Source organism: Fukomys damarensis, unplaced genomic scaffold (assembly GCF_012274545.1).
Source record: "Fukomys damarensis isolate Sample0158 unplaced genomic scaffold, DMR_v1.0_HiC HiC_scaffold_17, whole genome shotgun sequence".
Classification (NCBI taxonomy): Eukaryota; Metazoa; Chordata; class Mammalia; order Rodentia; family Bathyergidae; genus Fukomys; species Fukomys damarensis.
In genome coordinates, this window is record NW_022900929.1 from 43,446,691 (window position 1) to 43,456,894 (window position 10,204).

General features: G+C 40.8%; 1 pseudogene; it reads right to left on the minus strand.

Annotated features, from left to right (window-relative positions):
* The window catches only part of LOC104850462, a 23,681-nt pseudogene that overhangs the window by 5,331 nt on the left and 8,146 nt on the right, over positions 1–10,204 (minus strand).

The window sequence follows — 10,204 nt, forward strand, 5'->3', positions numbered from 1 at the left end:
ATGGGAAACAGTTGGAAACCAGGTGAATGAAGTTCTTCTGGCCGAGCCTAATCGTTTTCCAGAAGGTGCTCCTTTTAATTGGGCTTTGTTAAACACAGCTCTCAGGACTCCAACAAAAAAGGAAATCTTGGAAGCCTTAGACGAGGTGCATGAAGGGTTAAGGACCAAAGACAATCTTCCGGTGTTACTTCGTGGGACGTCATTACAGACTCTGTTAATCCCTTAAAGATAAAGATTGTGAAGGCTCCTCCTAAGAGCTAATTCTTCCTGCTTTTCCATCTTATGTGCTTACATCCACAAATAGATGGTTAATAGTAAATGAGACAAAAATATTAGGAAAGCTATAAGTAAGAGTTATGCTTTTGCATCTTGTTAAAAACAGGTAAAGAAAGCTATACAAGACTAGAAGGCCTAAGTATATAGAGAAGGTGTATGGAAATCATATAAAAAGGTTTACATTTACAGTCAAGAAGAGCTTTCATTCCTTTAACGCTAATTCTACAAGACATCTCTGTTAATTTTGATCTGCAAAAATTTTGACTAGTCATAACAAAAAATTTTTTATAATTCAATTGGCCAAAACCATCTGAATGCACTCCTTAAAATTCTTATGTTTGTCTGTCTTAAGTGTTATATGTTTGTCTGTCTTAAATGTTCAAAGATGTTTGTATGTTTTTGATCAAAATGACGTCAAATATAAATAGATTGTTGATTTCTACAACCTGGCTTTATAGGATCAAATAAAAAACTTAAATATAAGTAAATATAAATCTTTAAGTTTGGATATGCTCCTGCTGGTAAATAAAGAAGCAGCTGCTCAGAAAATTTATTCTGCTCTTTGTTCACTAATGGGAGCCACCAAAATAATTTTTTATAGCCTTATAAAAATATCTTGTTAAATGTTGTTGGGAATATTTTGTTGGTTATCAAAGGTCTGAATTGTAGAAATGTTATTATAATATGTTTCTGATGGTTATTTTCTGTTAAAAAAAAAAAGGGAAGATCCTTTTGATACAAAGCCACATTACAGGATATAAGAATTCATATCTGGTATACAAAATGTACTCATATTGTTTGACCATGTAGGTTTTCCAGCATATTGTTTATGAGAAAAACCTTTTGGTCCAGGTATTCTCCCTTTTCTTCTGCTCCACCTACTTATGGTTACAGGTATATTTATAGATCCACCACTATCCCTGAATAGCTTGAATCTGGAGACTGGATTGGGATCCCATCACTGGAGCAGCAGACATAACTCCAGGATGTGTCTTGTTGCACAAGCGGAGACTTTATTGTCCAGAACAAGGATTCATTGGAACTGGTTTGGCTATATTTCAGCAACAAATGGACTTATTAAACAAAGAAGTTGAAGGATTGTGGTTGCATACTCGATTGGACTGTGATCCCAGATTTCAACAGCTCTGCCTTACTCTCTTTCCTGTCAAAAACCATTCTGAGGAAGTTAGACGACTTTTTTCATTGTTTCAAGGGTTTTGGAATCGGACATTTCTAAATGTAACTAATCAGTTGTCATTGGACATTGAGGTCTTGTCTGGTGTTCATGCCAATTCTATCTGGCTTGATTTAGATTTTGCTACAGAAGTTTGGGAAAATTTGAAAAAGATGTTTTCACCTTTTTGGATTGTTATATGGCTTATTGTTATTGCTGTTATGATTGGGTTGTGTATTTTGGGTTACTGCTCATATCGATGCTGGAAGCATTCCCAGTTTAAAAATGAGCATTTAGCCATGGCTGTACAGGCTTCTTTCAATGATGTTACAATGTGCGTAGCCATTTACTTGGCTCAGGCTCAGCGTGCTTAGATCCCCTGCCTTGGGATACTCAGTGATGGGTAAGGATGGAAGCTTCTGTCTACCAGCCTAAGACAGGTCGTATTGGGACATAAGCCCTGTGACTGATGACGGGTAAGGAGATGGAAGACTTCTGCCGCCTAAGACAGAGGTCCCTTGGCTGATGCATGATGAATGGCCTATTGCTAGCATTCTTCATGCTATCAAAGAGAGATGGGGGAATTATGGCGAGCCATTATGGTGAGCCTTGACACAGGCCTAGCCATGAATGAACTTTGAGTCACCTCGCTGGCACAGACGTGCTCTCGCCCATAGCCACGGGTGAGTTCAGCTGGTAGCAGATGTAACCCATAATGGTTATTGTTTCCCTCTGGAATGTGTGAGCGGTACTCTCGCTCCCATGCAGCCCTCGCTCCCATGCAGCCCTCGCTCCCATGCAGCCCTCGCTCCCATGCAGCCCTCGCTCCTATGCAGCTGGAGAGTATAAAAGGAAGAGGTTCTGTAATAAAGCAAGCAAGCAAGCAAGGAACTTGAGAAGAAAGGTGCCTCCCGTCTCTCTGTCCTTGTCCTTTCAGGTTTAGGACCTGCTGGCAGGATCCTGACGTCGCGGCTCGCGACAAGTGGCGCTCGAACAGGGACCTGAAAGTAGATGAGGATATGTAATCCCGGACCCAGGTTGAAGGTGGGTACGGTGCTCCGGAGGAGAACCCTGGACCCAGGTCGAAGGCAGCGATGGTGCTCTGGAGGAAGGTAAAAAGAAAAAATAAAAAGGTAAAAAGAAAAAGTGAAAGAAGGTAAAAAGAAAAAGTGATATAAGGTAGAGAGTGTCAAGTCCATTAGGGAAGAAAAAAAAAAAAAGAAAAAAAAAGAGAAAGAAAGAAAGATGGGACAATCAGAATCCAGAAATTATCTAGCAAATTCAATTCAGAGCCTATTGAAGGCACAAGGAGTAACAGTTGAGAGGGCACGATTAGAGGCCTTTGTTAAGATTCTGGACACAGTTTGTCCATGGCTATGTGATAAGGCAGAAATAAACGCTGAAGTATGGGAAACATTTGGAAACCAGTTGAATGAAGACCTTTTGGCTGAGCTTAATCATTTTCCAGAAGGTACTCCTTTTAATTGGGCTTTGTTAAACACAGCTCTCAGGACTCCAACAAAAAAGGAAATCTTGGAAGCCTTAGACGACGTCATTACAGACTCTGTTAATCCCTTAAAGATAAAGATTGTGAAGGCTCCTCCTAAGAGCTAATTCTTCCTGCTTTTCCATCTTATGTGCTTTTTCATACTTTGCCTATCATAGTAAATGATTATTTTTTACATCCACAAATAGAAGGTTAATAGTAAATGAGAAAAAAAAATATTAGGAAAGCTATAAGTAAGAGTTATGCTTTTGCATCTTGTTAAAAACAGGTAAAGAAAGATATACAAGACCAGAAGCCCTAAGTATATAGAGAAGGTGTGTGGAAATCATTTACAGTCAAGAAGAGCTTTCATTCCTTTAACCCTAATTCTACAAGAGATCTCTGTTAATTTTGATCTGCAAATATTCTGACTAGTCATAACAAAGATTTTATAATTTAATTGGCCAAAACCATCTGAGTGCACTCGTTAAAATTGTCTTATATGTTTGTCTGTCTTAAGTGTTATATGTTTGTGTCTTAAATGTTCAAAGATGTTTGTATGTTTTTGATTAGAATGACATCAAATGATTGTTGATTTTTTTTAAAAAAAAGATATATCTTGTTAAATATGTTGTTAAAAATGTTTAATTGGCTATTATCAAAGGTCTGAATTATAAATGTTTGTTTCTGATGGTTATTTTCTGTTAAAAAAAAAGGAAGAACCTATTGATACAAAGCTACATTTCAGGACATAAGAATTCATATCTGGTATACAAAATGTATTCATATTGTTTGACCATGTAAGTTTTCCAGCATATTGTTCATGATAATAACCTTTTGGTCCAGGTATTCTCCCTTTTCTTCTGCTCCACCTAATTATGGTTGCAGGTACATTTATAGACCTACCACTATCCCTGAACAGCTTGAAGCTGGGTTTCCACTGAGGAGACCGAATTGGGACCCCAACACTGAAGCAGCAGAGAGAACTCCAGGATGTGTCTTGGTGCACAAGCGGAGACTTTATTGTCCAGAACAAGGATTCATTGGAACTGGTTTGGCTATATTTCAGCAACAAATGGACTTATTAAATGAAGTAGTTGAAGGATTGTGGTTGCATACTCGATTGGACTGTGATTCCAGATTTCAACAGCTCTACTCCCTTTCCTGTCAAAAACCATTCTGAGGAAGTCCGACGACTTCCATCATTGTTGCAAGGGTCTTGGAATCGGACATTTGTAAATGCAACTAGTCAGTTGTCATTGGACATTGAGGTCTTGTCTGGTGTTCATGCCAATTCTATCTGGCTTGATTTAAATTTTGCTACAGAAGCTTGGGAAAATTTGAAAAAGATGTTTTCACCTTTTTGGATTGTTATATGGTTTATTGTTATTGCTGTTATGATTGGTTTATGTATTTTGGGTTACTGCTCATATCGATGCTGGAAGCGTTCCCAGTTTAAAAATGAGCGTTTAGCCATGGTTGTACAGGCTTCTTTCAATGATGTTACAATGTGCGTAGCCATTTACTTGGCTCAGGCTCGGCGTGCTTAGATCCCCTGCCTTGGGATACTCAGTGATGGGTAAGGACAGAAGCTTCTGCCTACCAATCTAAGACAGGTCGTATTGGGACATAAGCCCTGTGACTGATGATGGGTAAGGAGATGGAAGACTTCTGCCACCTAAAACAGAGGTCCCTTGGCTGATGCATGACGAACGGCCTATTGCTAGCATTCTTCATGCTATCAAAGAGAGATGGGGGAATTATGGCGAGCCATTATGGTGAGCCTTGACACAGGCCTAGCCATGATTGAACTTTGAGTCACCTCGCTGGCACAGACGTGCTCTCGCCCATAGCCACGGGTGAGTTCAGCTGGTAGCAGATGTAACCCATAATGGTTATTGTTTCCCTCTGGAATGTGTGGGTGGTACTCTCGCTCCCATGCAGCCCTTGCTCCTATGCAGCTGGAGAGTATAAAAGGAAGAGGTTCTGTAATAAAGCAAGCAAGCAAGCAAGCAAGGAACTTTAGAAGAAAGGTGCCTCCCGTCTCTCTGTCCTCATCCTTTCAGGTTTAGGACCTGCTGGCAGGATCCTGACGTCGTGGCTCACGACACTGTAATATAGCTTTGTATCAACAGGATCTTCCCTTTTTTTTTTTTCCAGAAAATAACCATTAGAAGCATATTACAATAACATTTCTACAATTCAGACCTTTGATAACCAACAAAACATTCCCAACTATGGGAAGCCATGATGAGTCAGCTAATTACGCAGGCACAGCCATGTTGCTGTGATCTGACCTTGTGAAGATGTTGTTTGTGCTTTGACCTTGTGAAGTTTCATTTCTCTTCCAGAAGTCTGTTTCTGGTAAATCACATGAGCTAATATTCTGCTGTATGTCCATATATGGTAAAGAATTGCTTCATTTCTGTTGTTTATTCTGCTAAGAAATATATAGTAGGCTGTCTCAATAAAGCTTCAGCTTTGGTGCAGCCCTCACCACTGCTCACAGTGTCTTCTCTGACTACGGCCTGTCAGGGTTGGGCCTGCTGGCAGGACCCCGACGTCGTGGCTCATGACACCAACAACATTTATAACAAGATACATCTTTTTATAAGGCTATGAAAATTATTTTGGTGGCTCCCATTGGTGAACAAAAATCGGAACAAATTTTCTGAGCAGCTGCTTCTTTATTTACCAACAGGAACGTATCGAAACTTAAAGATTATCCTCAACTATTTTTTAAATTTTTATTCAATCCTATAAATCCAGATTGTAGAAATCAACAATCTACTTATATTTGATGTTATTTTAAGAACATAGAAACATCTTTGAACATTTAGGACACACATATAACACTTAAGACAGAAAAACATATAAGACAATTTTAACGAGTGCACTCAGATGGTTTTGGCCAATTGAATCAAAATTTTTTTTGTTATGACTAGTCAAAAATTTTGCAGATCAAAATTAACAGAGATCTCTTGTATAATTAGGGTTAAAGGAATGAAAGCTCTTCTTGACTGTAAATGTAAACCTTTTTATATGATTTCCATACACCTTCTCTGTACACTTAGGCCTTCTAGTCTTGTATATCTTTCTTTACCTGTTTTTAACAAGATGCAAAAGCATAACTCTTACTTATAGCTTTCCTAATATTTTTGTCTCATTTACTATTAACCTTCTTGTCACGAGCCATGATGTCAGGATCCTGCCAGCACGTTCTAAACCTGAAAGGACGAGGACAGAGAGACGGGAGGCACCTTTCTTCTCATGTTCCTTGCTTGCTTGCTTGCTTTATTACAGAACCTCTTCCTTTTATACTCTCCATCTGCATGGGAGTGAGGGCTGCACCGGAGCAAGGGCTGCACCGGAGCGAGGGCTGCATGGGAGCGAGAGTACCGCCCACACATTCCAAAGGGAAACAATAACAACCATTATGGGTTACATCTGCTACCAGCTGAACTTGCCCGTGGCTATGGGCAAGAGCACGTCCCTGCCAGCGAGGTGACTCAAAGTTCAATCATGGCTAGGCCTGTGTCAAGGCTCACCATAATGGCTCGCCATAATTCCCCCATCTCTCTTTGATAGCATGAAGAATGCTAGCAATAGGCTGTTCATCATGCATCAGCCAAGGAACCTCTGTCTTAGGTGGCAGAAGTCTTCCATCTCCTTACCCGTCATCAGTCGCAGGGCTTATGTCCCAATACGACCTGTCTTAGGTTGGTAGACAGAATCTTCTGTCCTTACCCGTCACTGAGTATCCCAAGGCGGGGGATCTAAGCACACCGAGCCTGAGCCAAGTAAATGGCTACACACATTGTATCATCATTGAAAGAAGCCTGTACGGCCATGGCTAAATGCTCATTTTTAAACTGGGTACACTTCCAGCATCGATATGAGCAGTAACCCAAAATACACAAACCAACCATAACAGCAATAACAATAAACCATATAACAATCCAAAAAGGTGAAAACATCTTTTTCAAATTTTCCCAAACTTCTGTAGCAAAATCTAAATCAAGCCGGATAGAATTAGCATGAACACCAGACAAGACCTCAATGTCCAATGACAACTGATTAGTTGCAGTTAGAAATGTCCGATTCCAAGACCCTCGCAACAATGAAGAAAGTCATCTAACTTGCTCAGAATGGTTTTTGACAGTAAAGGGAATAAGGCAGAGTTGTTGAAATCTGGGATCACAGTCCAATCGAGTATGCAACCACAATCCTTCAACTTCTTCATTTAATAAGTCCATTTGTTGCTGAAATATAGCCAAACCAGTTCCAATGAATCCTTGTCCTGGACAATAAAGTCTCCGCTTGTGCACCAAGACACATCCTGGAGTTCTCTCTGCTGCTTCAGTGTTGGGGTCCCAAATTCGATCTCCAGATTCAAGTTATTCAGGGATAGTAGCAGATCTATAAATATACCTGTAACCATAAGTAGGTGGAGCAGAAGAGAAGGGAGAATACCTGGACCAAAAGGTTATTCTCATAAACAATATGCTGGAAAACCTGCATGGTCAAACAATATGAGTACATTTTATATACCAGAAAAGATAGCAATAATGATTATAATTATATGAATTCTTATATCCTGTAATGTGGCTTTGTATCAACAGGATCTTCCCTTTTTTTTTTAACAGAAAATAACCATCAGAAACATATTACAATAACATTTCTACAATTCAGACCTTTGATAACCAACAAAATATTCCCAACAACATTTTTAACAAAAATTATTTTGGTGGCTCCCATTAGTGAACAAAGATCAGAATAAATTTTCTGAGCAGCTGCTTCTTTATTTACCAACAGGAGCATATCCAAACTTAAAGATTTATATTTACTTATATTTAAGTTTTTTATTTGATCCTATAAAGCCAGGTGGTAGAAATCAACAATCTATTTATATTTGACGTCATTTTGATCAAGAACATACAAACATCTTTGAACATTTAGGACAAACATATAACACTTAAGACAGACAAACATATAAGACAATTTTAACGAGTTCTCTATATACTTAGGCCTTCTAGTCTTGTATATCTTTCTTTACCTGTTTTTAACAAGATGCAAAAGCATAACTCTTACTTGTAGCTTTCCTAATATTTTTCTGTCTCATTTACTATTAACCTTCTATTTGTGGATGTAAGCACATAAGATGGAAAAGCAGGAAGAATTAGCTCTTAGGAGGAGCCTTCACAATCTTTATCTTTAAGGGATTAACAGAGTCTGTAATGACGTCCCACGAAATAACACTGGAAGATTGTCTTTGGTCCTTAACCCTTCATGCACCTCATCTAAGGCTTCCAAGATTTCCTTTTTTGTTGGAGTCCTGAGAGCTGTGTTTAACAAAGCCCAATTAAAAGGAGCACCTTCTGGAAAACGATTAGGCTCGGCCAGAAGGGCTTCATTCAACTGGTTTCCAACTGTTTCCCATACTTCAGCATTTATTTCTGCCTTATCACATAGCCATGGACAAATTGTGTCCAGAATCTTAACAAAGGCCTCTAATCGTGCCCTCTCAACTGTTACTCCCTGTGCCTTCAATAGGCTCTGAATTGAATTTGCTAGATAATTTCTGGATTCTGATTGTCCCATTTTTTCTTTTTCTTTTTTTTTTTTCTTCCCTAGTGGACTTGACACTCTACCTTCTATCACTTTTTCCTTTTTACCTTCTTCCGGAACACCATCGCTGCCTTCGACCTGGGTCCAGGATTACATATCTTCCTCCGGAGCACCGTCGCTACCTTCGACCTGGGTCTGGGGTTCATGAAGTGAACGGTAGACTTACTACGAGGATCAGCTGCAGTGGTCAGTCCTCAGGAGCACCGTCGCTGCCTTCGACCTGGGTCCAGGATTACATATCCTCATCTACTTTCAGGTCCCTGTTCGGGCGCCATTTGTCGCGAGCCTTGACATCAGGATCCTGCCAGCAGGTCCTAAACCTGAAAGGACGAGGACAGAGAGATGGGAAGCACCTTTCTTAAGTTCCTTGCTTGCTTTATTACAGAACCTCTTCCTTTTATACTCTCCAGCTGCATGGGAGCGAGGGCTGCACGGAAGCGAGGGCTGCACAGGAGCGAGGGCTGCACAGGAGTGAGAGTACTGCCCACACATTCCAAAGGGAAACAATAACAACCATTATGGGTTACTTCTGCTACCAGCTGAACTCGCCCATGGCTATGGGTGAGAGCACGTCCGTGCGGGCAAGGTGACTCAAAGTTCAATCATGGCTAGGCCTGTGTCAAGGCTCACCATAATGGCTCGCCATACCCAAGGGCCGATTAGAGAACATCACCCTCTTGAGTTTAAATTGGTGAAAGAATTAAAGACTGCTGTGAATCAGTATGGCACTGCAGCTCCTTTCACTTGTGCTATCCTGGACTCCATTACTGGATCCTGCTGAAACACGAAGTGATTGGATTGCAGTCTGCCACACAGTTCTTTGGGGAAGGGGTTTTTCCTTGCATTTTTCCACAGGACGCTGATCAACCGCAGTGGATCCCGGAGCATTTTATCAAACAGATTAACGCAAGCTGTGAAAAGGACCAAAGACAATCTTCCGATGTTACTTCGTGGGACGTCATTACAGACTCTGTTAATCCCTTAAAGATAAAGGTTGTGAAGGCTCCTCCTAAGAGCTAATTCTTCCCGCTTTTCCATCTTATGTGCTCACATCCACAAATAGAAGGTATGGCGAGCCATTATGGTGAGCCTTGACACAGGCCTAGCCATGATTAAACTTTGAGTCACCTCACCAGCACGGACGTGCCCATAGCCACGGGCAAGTTCAGCTGGTAGCAGATGTAACCCATAATGGTTGTTATTGTTTCCCTTTGGAATGTGTGGGCGGTACTCTCGCTCCCGTGCAGCCCTCGCTCCCGTGCAGCCCTCACTCCCATGCAGCTGGAGAGTATAAAAGGAAGAGGTTCTGTAATAAAGCAAGCAAGCAAGGAACATGAGAAGAAAGGTGCCTCCCATCTCTCTGTCCTCGTCCTTTCAGGTTTAGGACCTGCTGGCAGGATCCTGACGTCGTGGCTCGCGACAAGTGGCTGCCGAACAGGGACCTGAAAGTAGATGAGGATATGTAATCCCGGACCCAGGTCGAAGGCAGCGAAGGTGCTCCGGAGGAGAACCCCGGACCCAGATCGAAGGTAGCGACAGTGCTCCAGAGGAAGGTAAAAAGAAAAAGTGAAAGAAGGTAAAAAGAAAAAAGTGATAGAAGGTAGAGAGTGTCAAGTCCATTAGGGAAGAAAAAAAAAAAA